This window comes from Cyanistes caeruleus, chromosome 6 (assembly GCF_971803275.1).
Source record: "Cyanistes caeruleus chromosome 6, bCyaCae1.hap1.1, whole genome shotgun sequence".
In the NCBI taxonomy this organism is placed as follows: Eukaryota; Metazoa; Chordata; class Aves; order Passeriformes; family Paridae; genus Cyanistes; species Cyanistes caeruleus.
In genome coordinates, this window is record NC_141706.1 from 62,196,187 (window position 1) to 62,209,467 (window position 13,281).

General features: G+C 42.3%; 1 protein-coding gene across 8 annotated transcripts in view; it reads left to right on the forward strand.

Moving 5' to 3' along the window:
• Positions 1 to 12,610: 12,610 nt before the first annotated feature.
• The window catches only part of PPP2R5E (protein phosphatase 2 regulatory subunit B'epsilon), a 74,225-nt gene continuing 73,554 nt past the window's right edge, over positions 12,611 to 13,281 (forward strand). For 2 of the 8 annotated variants that reach the window (XM_023927384.2, XM_086894286.1), the window contains exon 1: positions 12,623 to 12,708. The gene's annotated coding sequence lies outside the window, so the exon portion shown is untranslated. Of the gene's footprint in view, positions 12,716 to 13,281 lie in introns of all 8 variants that reach the window. The other 6 variants (XM_023927383.2, XM_023927385.2, XM_086894283.1 and 3 more) reach the window with 6 other exon arrangements.

Here is a 13,281-nt window from a genome sequence, read left to right on the forward strand (position 1 = left end):
ATATATAAATATATACTTGGAATAATAAACTATTGCTAATCTCCTGGAAGAAAATGGTCCTCTGTCACTCAAAGATTATTTTTCCCAGATTTTAGACAGGATTTAAACTGGGTTTCCCCCCCAATCTCCAGTATAACTAAAATAAACCAGCTTATTTTAAAAGTTGTGTTACATAGTTATTCTCAAGCAATGAAATTAAAACCTTTAAACTTTTAAAACCCAAATGGAATCTAGGCTTCCAAAAGCGCAGATTTTTTTTAATATAAAAAATATGCAATTTGTTCCATCAGGAGGGTTTAATTACTAGATATTTCATGAGCAGAATGGTCTTGAAACCCACTGATAAATATTGTATCAGCTTTTAGAAAATGGTACAAAACAGAATCTTTCCTTAGCTTCCTTAGGAAAGTCTTCTCTGAGTGCCACTAACTTTTTTCTGACGTGTTCCCACCACCTGCTTGTGGTGTTCATTGTGACCAGCAGGGCCCAAGGTTTTCCTGCACGATTAAACAGCTCTGTACCTGCTGCACGTGGTGTTTTGTGGATAAACAGTGGATTGTCCTGCCAGAGAGCTTGTCCTTTGAGTGTCTCAAACAGGGGGTGGATGCTGTGTTTTTCATTTTAGAGAGGGCAAGCGAGGCAAAAACCTCCCCAGGTGCACGTAAGAAATCTGTGTCAGAGCTGATCAGAATCTGGAACTCCTGCTTCTCTCCCATTCCTCTGCTCCACGAGGCTGCTGCTGCTTTAGCCTCTTGTGGAATTTGTAATGTCATCACCAGGGGTAGTTGATTTTCTTAATTTAAAGATTTGAAGCTTGGGGTCTGTAACCCCAGAGGACAGAGAGGCAAGGGGCGCACAGCTGATGTACCGAGGAAATAAACCTCTCAAGGAAGGGAAAGGGATGAGAACAGCAGCAAGACAAGTCACAGTCATCAAACCAGAAACCCCCAACCTTTCCTCAGCCCCTTCCAATTTCTGTCAAGCTTTTGCAGACCAGGAGGTGAATGCACACATGATTTTAAAGAATTCTTGAAAGAGAATAAAGCAATGGCTTGGTGGCTTCCTGAGAGCCCCTGGGGAGTGCGAGGAGGGGCAGCAGGGGAGAGAGCAGGAAAATGTTCATTTGGAAGTCAGACAAAAAGGTGATAAAACTCCTCCTAGATGTGTATCAGGCAGGAGTAAGACAGGTGTAACCCGTATGGCCTGTCCTGTGCTCCATCAATGCTAAACTGCAAACTCAAGGGCTTCTGAAGGGATGGCAAGGGGCCTCTGAGGCACCAGAGTCCTGTTTTCCTAAAGCAGAAAGCCTCAGAGAGATTGTGTGGCTCTAAAATGTGCTGGAGATGCAGCGAGGCTCCTGTTGGTGTGAGGCTGCAGGGCACTGACAGATAATGATGAGCCTTCAAAAAACCCAGTGGGCAAATGTTTGGAGAGAGGAGGAAGAGTCGGGGTAGCTGTGACCGGGATGTGCCAGAGGAGCTCGGCGCAGCCCAGCCGGTGTTTGGGAAGCAGCTGAGCTGTCACCCATGGTATTTTATGATGATGCCCTGCAACGTGATCTCTGTTTACATTTTAATAGATCCATTTAGCAAACGCAGTGCTGGGATTGCTGCCAAGCTCTGTTTTCCTTGCTAATGAGCACGAGGGGAAGGGAAACACAGGCAGGGAACCTCTTGTGCCAGTCCAGCGGGAGCTGGGCCTGGGGATGGGGGCAGTGGGGCTGAAGTTTGTGCTTAGCCCAAGAGCTCTCCCCTGAGCAAGGGCTTTTACCAAGCTCTGCCCTCTGAAAAGTCCAGGCTGTGAGCTCTGTAGCCTCAAGATGAAGATGAATGGAGGTTTTTTACCATGTGTGGCACTAAAGCAACCTTTTGGTGTTTCCTTTTGTATGTTTAAAGAGCTGGATGGGAGAACAAGAACATAATAAAGAGATGGTGTGAGATGAGAGACCATGAGCACACAGGGGCTGTTGGCTTCTGTCTCTGCTGCAGTGACTTGACTTGCTGCTGTGTTCCTGTGTGGGTTTTAGGAACTGTGGGAGCTCTTTACACCACACACACTTGGGATACAGCATGAAGTGTGTGCAGGAGCCCGTCTGTGCTTGGTGCCATTGTGCATTATGTAGGAAGAGATGATAAACCAAGTCTGTTTCATTTCACTTTAGTTTGAAAAACCCATGGATCTCTCCTGCGGCTCTGTTTGCTTACCAACACTTTAGCAGTGTTGTATTTACTGCCCTAGGGGCACTGACAATCCATTTAAAATCATCATTCTTGGAAACCAGGACAGGTCTGAAATGGCTGTGAGTGTTCCCAGCCTCCACCAGGAGAAGGCTAAAGATGTTTTTTGTCCTGTGCTGGGTCTGGCTGGGATGGAGTTAATTATCCCCACGGCAGCCCCCACTGGGCTGTGCTGTGTTTTGGTAGCTGGGAAGGTGTTGATAAATAACACACCGGTGTTTTGGCTGCTGCTGCCCAGCACTCCACAGCATCGAGCTGCCCCTCCAGCACCCTCCCCTCACCAGGAGGCTGCGGGTGGACAAGGATTTGGGAGAGGACACAGCCAGGACAGCTGACCCCAGCTGACCAAAGGGATGTTTCAAACCAATTGATGCCTGGTCATCAATAAAAGCTGAGACTGGAGAAAGAGGGAGGGCATTCTGTCCTTACAGCTGCTCCAAGCTGAAGCACTTCCCAGGAAGTGGCTGGACCCTGCCTGCTGGTGGGAAGTAGGGAATAAATACTTTATTTTCCTTTGCTTCAATTCATGGCCTTTGCTTTTGCTTTATTTACCTTTATTGTAACCTTTATTATAATATATATTATAATATATATTATTATGTATTATAAATATGTATTATTGTAACTTTTATTGTAACCCATGAGGTTTTTTCCATCTTATTTCCTCTTGTCCCATCCTGATGGAGGGGACTCACAGAATGGCTTGGTGGGCACTTGGCTTCAGCCCACTACAAGGAATTGTCTTTTCTCTGAGTGCCTTTACTCAAATACAGTATTTAATACAACCTATATACCACTGAGATCTATTTACATGGGAGAAACACCCAGATTTAAGCACGTTTAAAATTTCTTTTTCAACAGAGGCTTCTATGAAGATACCAGTTAGAAAAATTAATTAACAACCAATATGAGTATCTGATCCTGCCACACGTCTGTGAGAACTGCTGAGTTCAGGTTTGGTGGGATGACTAGCAGAGTGGGATGCTTCAACTCATCAGTATTTTCCTTGCAGAGGTCATAATGTACAGGGGGAAAAAAAACAACCCCCAAAAGCCTGGCTCCAGGAGCTCTTCTCCACTGACCCTGCAGCCCTTCCCCACTCCTGGGCTGGGAAACCACAGGAGAGAAGACAGAAGGTTTGAAGAGGCTGCTTATCCTGCTTGAAATATCTGTGAGCACTGCAGACTCTGATGTTCAGTTTGCATATAGGAATAAACTCAGTAATGACAATATTTATTACAGTAATCAACATATGACAGGATGAATGCCTGAGAGCCAAAATTGGACATAATTCTAATTAGAAATAAGGTACATTATAATGGCAGAGGCCAAAATGAACCATTCAGCAACTCCCCTACACCATACAAGCACAGGAAACACTAAAATTAAGATTGGGTTTTCTTCACAAGAGATGACAACTCACTACTAAAGCACCACAAATATTTTCATACTCATATATACTTTCATATATTTAATGTATTTCATATATTTGAGTATATTTTCATATATTTATAATTTATTTTTTTTCCCTCAGAATAATTTCCCTAAAAAAATGTGGAATGGAGCTTTCAACTCTTTAGTATTAACAGCAGTATTAACTTTCATAGAATTATTCTCCCTGCTTTCCTTCCCAGTTAAGAAATTGTTACTCTTGTTAATTCAGTTTAATGATTGTCTGAAAGGATCGTGCCCTCCACACTCCCATAAATTCTTGGCTTTTTTCTATTTGTTTAGCTCAGTTGTATCATTTATCAATTTTAAGGAAAAAGCTGCAGTAACTTGGTGCATCCTGGAACATGGGAATGACCAGAAACCACTAAAGGACAATACAGGGGACAGTTCTGTCATTCTTAGAATGATGTCCAAATACCCTGAAGGTTTTTAACTGTGAAAGAACTGTTAAAGAGCAACAAAGTTACAGGAGAAAATGATTCTAAGCAAGAAAGAAAAGCAATAAGCAATTCACAGGAATAGAACTAGGAGATGGGAGGAACTTTCCTGATAAATTGTGTATTGTGAGACATTGAGTGCTTTTATAGTCTCATACATGTGTGTTCCACCATGGTATTTTTGCCCCTATTTACTCACAGGTTAAAAGCTGCAAAGAAATTGTTCTGGTTAAGCTGAAAAGAATGGAGAAATGGGTGATATTTCTAGAGGAGAGGTATTCTTCACTTACTGGGAAGGTTTGAGACTTCTGCTTGCAACACAGTTGGCCCTGGTTCATCTCTCTTGTTTATATTTTAGATTTTCAAGTCACATACTGAATTATGCCAAGTGACAGAAGGGAAAATGTCTGTGTGGAGCAGAGTCATGCCCTCACAAGGAATTGGCTTCCTTGGCACATCAGTGTTTTCAGGCACTGGTGACCCTCTGAGTGAGAAATGGAAAGAGGGATGATGAGCCAGATTTCCAGACAGGCACACACAATTAAACACATTTGAATGTGCCTTATTTGTGCTCTTAGGGAGTTATTTGTATTTCTCTCCTGAACAGCTTGAGCCTACTGTTACCTTCTTTAATACCCACACAGGGTCACTGCCCTCTCCAAGGACCTGATGAGCTGCACCTTTCTGTCCTCCTCTGCAGCAATGCTGGAGCCCCTGGCTGGGCAGAAGAGATTTTGGGCAGTGTAAGGCACCCACAGCAGTTACAGGGGGGAAAATCCTGAGCTAAATGTGGGATACGTAGGGTGTGAAATCTGCGTATGAGTATGGAGCAGGAAGGTGAGAGGCTCAGTGTTTACCAAAGGCTTCTGGCTGAGTGTGTTTTAGGCTGTATTCTGATCAGGAATTTCATGGGAATCTTCTCTCCCACTTAAAATCTACAAGGCTGTGCACATGGCCCTTTGCTTCTGATTCTAGCAAACACCAATAGAAATGGAATCAATAAAATGGTTTGGGTTGGAAAGGATGTGAAATCACCTCATTCCACCCCCCTGCCACAGGCAGGAACATCTTCCACCAGACCAGGTTGCTCAAAGCCACATCCAACCTGGCCTTAAACATTCAGGGATGGGGCAGCCACAGCTTCTCTGGACACCCTGTGCCAGGGCCCCACCACCCTCACAGTAAAGGTTTATTATTAATATCCAGTCTATATCTAATCTTTTTAAAGTTGGAATCTATTCCCCCTTGTCCTGTCACTCCAAGCTCTTGTAAAGGGTCCCTCTCCATCTTTCTTATAGGCCCCCTTCAGGTACCTCCACTTGATTCCAGCTCTATTGTTAAAGAATAAGTGATTCTGATACCTTGTTTGATCATGTGTATCATTCATGACAATTTTATTCAAGCCCACTTGTGCCAGAATCATACATTTTTGTAGAGGAGGAAAAGTATTAAGAAAAATTTCTTCACTGAAAGGGTTGGCAGCCATTGGAACAGGATGCCCAAGGAACTGGTGGAGTCACCATCCCTGCAAGTGTTCAAAAAACATAACGATGTGGCACTTGGGGACATGATTTAGTGGTGGGCTTGGCAGTGCTGGATTAGTGTTTGGAATCAATGGTCTTAGAGGGCTTTTTCCAACCAAAATGATTCTATGACTTTAAGTTTGTCTCATTTTTCATACTGTTGTCCCTCTTCCCAGATGCACAACCACGTGGCTCACTGCAGCAGGCAAAATGGTTCACAGATGCTTTTGTTGAGTTTGAAAAACTCTGGAAAAGCCCAAGAGGCACTGCTGTGCTGAAAACTGTAAGAAAAAGGACAAGAAATAGATACAGCTTTGTGGTTCATACTTTATTTACAAACACCTTTGAGTGGGTCAGTACAACCAGTTGTAAATCTTTCTTCTCGATTAAAGAACCAAAACAAGAGCAAAAATACTGCAATTTGCAAAATATACTAAATTATTGTCAGAGATCCATGGCTGCAGGTTATCCACCTGATTTCAGTGCCCATCCTTCTGTGGCCAGAATATATAATAAAATAAAGCAAATGGAAATTCCTCTCTACATAAAGGGGAATGCTGATAGGTTGCTTTTTTCTGTAATATTGATTTTTCTGAGCACAACCTTTTGTAAAAATAAAATAAAAAAAATCAAGAAAGTCTTTGGCTGCCTACCCCAGTCAATGACACTTAGTCCCATTAGTGGGGAAAAAAAAGTCATAACCATCTGGGGAGTATCTCTTCAAGCACAGAAGAAGCTGTTGGAAGACAGGATCAACAATCTCATCTTTTACTCCAACTAGTCAGAGGTTTTGACCAACAGTGTGCTGGGCTTAACAACAGTTTGTTAAAAAAAAACAAACCAAACAGTGAATTTTAAAGGAAATTGGAAGTGTGAATAACTTTGATTTAGGAAATAATGAAGACTATTTTGGACTGTGACTAGCCTACTGAATCCTTAATGGAAATATGCACTCCAGAGCCACGGGGAGCTTTCTACATTGGTGTGATGGAGGAGAATATCCCATGATATACATTAATTGTATATTGGCTTTGCATGACCAGAGAGGTTCTGCCTGATGGAGGCACGCAAGGGTAGTTAATGCTAGCCTGGCTTGCACACAGACATTTTTATAATCAGTGTATTTGGAGGAGAAACAACAGAAATTTTGTAATTCTTTAGAATTACTTCCTAGATTTGATGATCTTGGAGGTATTTTCCATCCCTAATGATTCTATGATTCTAAACAAATGGCATCATTTTTAGGGCCTCTGAATGCAACAGAACAGATGTGAAGCCCATTGAAGATCATCCATGCAAAGAAATCAGTGCACAAGTTGTAGAAGAATGCAGGTGTTCTTTCAAAAGCCTTCTTTGATGCTAAATACTCCAACATGAGATGGGAAGTGGGCACAAATGGCTGAGACTGAGCCTGTTGCTCACTGGAGAAAAATTTTAAGCATGGAAAGATTAAGCCCCCTCCCAAACTGCCCTCTCCTCAGGACAAAACATTCTCAACAGACCTAGTAGAGGCTCTTTGCCTGGACTTGCAGCCCAAATAATGCCTTTGTTGCCTTCTTCTGGGAGAAAGAACGAGTGGGAATGAGTCCCTGAACACACCACACACATTCAGGGCCAAGTTTCAAGCTGAGAAAAGTTTTGCAGAGAAGTTGTGGATGTCCCATCCCTGGTCAGGGCCACGTTGGATGATCCTTGGAGTAACCTGGTCTACTGAAAGGTGCCCCTGTCCACAGCAGGGAGTGAAATAAGATGATCTTTGAGGTCTCTTCCAGCCCAAAACATTCTGTCATTCTGCGATTCCTGCTAATTCACCCAGACACTGAAGTGCCCCTGATTCTGTTAAGCACAGACACATCAGGGTACTGCTGCTGCAGGGAACCAGGGTAAGGACAATTCTCTGTGGCACGTGTCCCCTGAGTGTTACCTGAGGCAGACAAAACACACGTCACCTCCTGCAGATCCTGCCAGGATCCTGAGCAGGGACTGGCTCTAAGCATCAAGGAAACCCAATCATTCCAAAAAACACTTTTTATCTCCACACGATACCTAATCACAGAGGGAAAAAATAAACACACACAGATTCTAACAAATGCACACAGAACTTTTAGGCTTGGTGTTTAAAGATTTGCACGTGGAAGTTGTTACCAGTCCACCTGGCTGGCTCAGCCCCGCTGTACATCCATCCCAAACAGCAAGAGGGGCTGAGCTGTGGGGAGGCACCGTGTAGGACTGGTTTGGGCTAAACTGCTTTGTGGCTGGATCCATGTTCCCACCTTCTGGAAGAATACTGGGTTTGGATTCCAGAAATAAGTCTGCTGCATGGGAAATGTGATCCATCCTATTGCACGCAGTTTGCAGAAGCAGCAGCCATCTGCTGGGGTTTAGAGAAGGCTGAGGAACACAGGATGTTTGCTTTCATTCAGATGTGCTGTGGATGTGCCTCGTGTGAGCAGACTTGTCACAATCCTAATAAAACAACTGGGACATCACACTCGAGAGGAAAGCTTGCCTTATGGGGTAAAATTAAACCCGAGGAAGACAGAAAAGCTCTACAAATACACGTGCACACATGCATATACATAATCATTTAAGTAAAGGTCAGCAGAAAACAGGCCAGACAGAAATTCCAAGCAAATGCAGCACTAACTTTGAGACGGAATTAAATGCTTTCCGAGTGTTTTATGGAAACCACTCCCAGGAGAAAGAAAACCTACAGAAGGTAAGATAAGGAATGGTCCACTTGCAAAATAAACCTACATGGCAAAATTACAAGATGAGATTAATTCAGATAAACTCTCCCACGGGGGATTTGGGATTACTGACAGAACTGAAACGTGGGTGTGGATTCACAGCGCGAATCCAAGACTTCCGAAGACCAGACAGAGGCATTCCCTTATCGCTGGCAGTGATCACCAAGGCCACGTAAGAGACTCGAGAGGGAGCTGGGCTCAGGTGTCTGCAGCTGCAGGAAAATGTCATCCACAACCACAGTAACTTCATGCTGCTGTGAATGTTAGCCACAAAGGGGAAACATTCCCACGGGAGTGCAGAGGATGCAAGCAGCGTTCTGCAAATGCAGGAGAACGAATCCGAGGAGTAACCAAAGATGCAGATGGAGATGCTGGCAAACAGCATGAGCAGCAGCTAAGGTTGTTTTTGCCAACAAGGGAGAAAGTTAAGTATAGTAAATCAAATAAAATTAAATATGCAGCAACAATAGATGCCCCACTTTTCTCTGCAAATGTCTTTTACCCTTTTTTCCCCAGGAGGTAATGAGGATTTTTGTAGATCTCTGTTGAAAGCAGACAACCTTGCTTATATTTCTGTTTAATGGCTTCAATGAGTGAAGAATATTTCAGGTGGCAAATATTTTTGCAACTAAAATAAAATAAAAAATTCTGCATACATGACATTGAGGTTGAAATATCCTGTAGATCACCACAAACACAGGTGTAGCAGGACCAACACTACTGGTATTTTTTATGAAGAAACCATTTGAATGGGATGATAGGCACTGTATGAAAGCTTTGGTGAATATATTTGTCAAAATTCTGTCAATTTGTCAAAAGCAAAGCAGTGAGGGAACAAGGGACAAGTTAAATTGTTTACACAGATGTATCAAACCGGTTTGCTGAGTTGCAATGCTACCAGGAATTCTGAAAAAAGGCTCCAAAGTGTATTCACTGTTGTGTATCAAAATGGTAGTGTGTAACTTCCTGTAACATCTCAAAAAAAAAATCACTGGATCACGCTGGGAGAAGGCCTGAGGTGGGTTTCGGTGGGGGTGGAATTACATTTGATGTGATCAGAACAGTTTGAATGTCATGGAATGAAATTCTGGATCAAAACCAGTGTACTTCGGAGGAAAGTTTAGTAACTCAAAAGGATGCTTTAAGTAGAAGATGAAAAAAAATCTATTTTCACATCTTCCAGGATGTGACTTACATAATATTTTAAGATCCTGAATGAAGCTGCAGTGGGTTTTCAAGAAGGAACCCAAGATCATAACATGAATTTGACCTAGGTACAAATCAGAGAAAAGATAAAAATTACATTTTAAAATTGTATTCAAGCAAGCATTGAACAGCATTTCCCTGGAGTAACTCACACTCATGCATCAAGATGGTGATAAAATTTCAAGAACAAAGGACTCTACAAGGATTATGGAACTAAAAAAAATGTCTCAACAGCCTGTCATTAAATGCCAGTAATTGAAAGAAACTATAATTATTCTAAAACAAACTTGCTGGGAAGTGCTTGTCTGAAGGTCTCTCATTAGCCATTTTACTAAAAGCTTTCAATATTAGAATTTCAATGCCTAGTGTATTTTTGATGGACTTTAACACACAAAGTACAGGTGCACACTTATAGAATTGCAGATGGAAATGAATATGCTCTGAGGTGGGAACTCACCTAGAAAGGCACATATTAGAACTAAACATTACTCAGAAGCACACAACTCTCTAAAATATTTATTTATTTGTATTTGAGCTGAAATGGCTCAAGTGGGAGCTACAGTTTCTTTGGATGTACTAAATACAGCTTGAGACAAATTTTCCAGAGGTGTTCTCTGGTGCCAAATGGTGCCCAGCAAACTGTGGTTTGAACTTCTTGCTTCTTAAAAAGGGAAATCTCAGTTCTGTTTTTGATCAGCTCTCACTCAAGTCCTGGCTATTGATTCTTGCTATAAATTCTTCCAGGTTCCAGCTGACACTGGATAATGCTGAAAATTCCTCAAGTGTGGGGACTGCACAGAATGTCAAAGAAGCCACTTAATAATGATCATATGCAAATATTACCACATCACATATTTTATATTGGCTCCAATTCTTCTGTATTTTCTGAGCTATCTTACCCTAAATCTGGTGTTTAGACTTTTCTATAGAGCAGACTTTTAAAGCTGATAGTAGTGCTTTTTTATTTAGTATTTAGATAGGCCTTCTCCACTCATTAATATGTTGTATATATGTTGCAATTAAAGCAGCCCATTAAAATATGAGGACAATTTAATCTCCTCAGTGCCCTTGAGCATCTGATTTTGAAAATTTTGCTTTATTGAACCTATTCAAACCTTTTGCCTCCCTAGCAGGATGTGGGAGCTTGCAATATTCCATCTTGCCAGATAACATAAGAACAAAAAATACAAAGCAGTTTTGATAAATAACTCCCTCATTCACCTGTCTCCCTTCCACTGAAGATCTTGACAAAGCTGTCAAATTCAGCATGAAGCTTTTTTAATTCTGAGATCAAGATCACGAGCGTGTGAATCCTTCTTCCTTCTGTGCGAATTGTACCAAGCCATCTTATTTCTTGGCCTTCTCTAAACTACACAGAGATAAGGAAGGATGCACAATGGATTTGTACAGTGGTGTATTTCCTGTTTATTTGCTATTCTTTTCCTAACCTTGGCATCCTCATCTCTTTTGGCCATCAAGTATGGGAGAGGCTTTAATGCCATTCCTTCTCTATCAGAGTGCTCCTTTAGAGTGAGACATCCTCATCAAGTTTTTAAACTTCCAGTGCTTGCACAGAACACCAGTTTTGCTCTTGTTCCACTTACCTATTTTTGTGTGGTCTGCTTAGTCAGGAGATTATTTAGATATTTCTTTGCTATTTTCCATCTCAATTGAATGAATTTCTGACATTTTCTAGGATTTATAGCTTTTGGATTTCAACTCCAGTTCCTGTCCCACACCAAGTCTTTTCTTACTGGTCATTTGTAGGGTATCTGAAATTCCTGCACAGGGTCATGACAGAACTACAACCTCCTAATTCATGTAATTTTCTCAGTGGCAAAATTATCCTATTTGTTTACCTGACAGTGGATCTCAGAAGACTCTAGAAAATGCTCCTATTACCTTTCTTTTTCTATCCTTCCCATTTTGGCAGTATTCCTACATATCCATTCCTACTGCAGAATTTGGAACCCATTAATACTTGTGCTTTAAACTTAAGTACTGCTAGACCCCCTCTGATGTTAAGCATTCCTTACAATGCTGAGCTGAGCCACTGACTATAGAATGCATTCATTTGCCATAATTTGAAAATTAAAAAAATATCCAACAGGTTAAAGCTGTACCATGAGACAGAGATAAAGCAGGTTAAAAAAATACATCATGAATACTTGCCTGCTCTCTTTTACAACAAAGAGAATGAGATATCTCTGTCTCAGCCTACTCCATCCTCAGGGTCTCTGCACTTGTGGAAAAATCCAAGTTTTATCATCTGCTGCTGTGATCATGAGAGATACACCAAGCTTGGGAGGGAGCTGGTGATGTTTCAGTGGAGACTGGGAAGTGCTACAGTTCACACACACTCTGGGCACCTTCACCACACACACACAGAGGTATTTTACTCATTTGTTCTTTCCAGGGTGATATAAGTAGAAGCTGGGCCACAGTAGATGGTGCTCACCTGAAGAGGATGGTTTTATGGCAATGTATATATTGGTTTGTAACACATTAAATGCAGAGTTAACTGAAGAGACAGAACCAAGGAATTGTTTGGGTTGAGAAATGAAAGATCCTCTCATTCTGACCCAATGGCAGTTGCAGGGACATCTTCCACTATACCAGGTTGCTCCAAGCCCCATCCAACCTGGCCTTGGATGCTCCCAGGGATGGGGCAGCCACAGCTTCTTTGGGCAACCTGTGCCAGCACCCTAACAGCAAAGAATTTTTTCATAATATGTAATCTAAACCTACTCTCTTTTAGTTTGAATCTATTCCCCCTTGTCCTATCACCACATGCTCTTCAAAAAATCCCTCTCCATCTTTTTGGTGGGTTCCCTTCAGGTACTTGAGGGAGACATGATCACAAAACCAAAAGCAGAAGATGAGCTCATTTCACTTGAGACTCAGACATCCCTCAGTGGCACAGGGGAACCACATACCACACGTGGCTGTTTCCAGGCAGTTTCAGGTGCCAGAGGCTGAAACTCAAAATACTTAACTCTGGCAGCACCAGAACCTTCTGGGGCAGTTGTAGGTGGCAGTTGGGGCGGGCAGGACAGTTGGGGAGGGGAGTTGGCCCAGCAGCGCAGTGCAAAGCCCGAGGAAGGTAAGAGGTAAACAGGCAGCAAAGAAAAGCGAAAAAATTCAGAAAATTTGGCTTAAAGGAGTGCCTGTGGCCTGGAGGCAAGCTAAGACGCTGGGGGAGGGGAACAAAGCAGGAACAAACCCATGAATTGGGGAATAAGTGAGAGCAATGTTGTGCTGGAGGAGGCAGCTAGCCAGCTGCCAAGGCGAGCAAGCTCCTGCTTATCTTGCCATGTTGACTACAGAAACAGACTTCAGGTGACACAGTGTCTATAAACAGAGTGGAAGAATTAGTTCCCATTCTGGTAGTTGTGTCTATGACCCTAACATGCTTATCCCACACCCACCAGGAACTCAGTTCCTGAGGGCACTGACAGTGCCATGGCACAGCTGATAGGAGGAGCAGGAGGAAGGAGTAACAAGCATTTGCTTATTATTAGAGAAACTCGATATGGCAATTGTAAACACTGCCTAAAAGCCTCCCCAAAACCAAAAATGTGAATCAGGAGTCAACTGGAGGGTAAACAGACTTAAGCAGAATGATTCCTTGTTACACGTGAATTGGATTCAAAAGTAAACAAAAAAGTCTCAGATT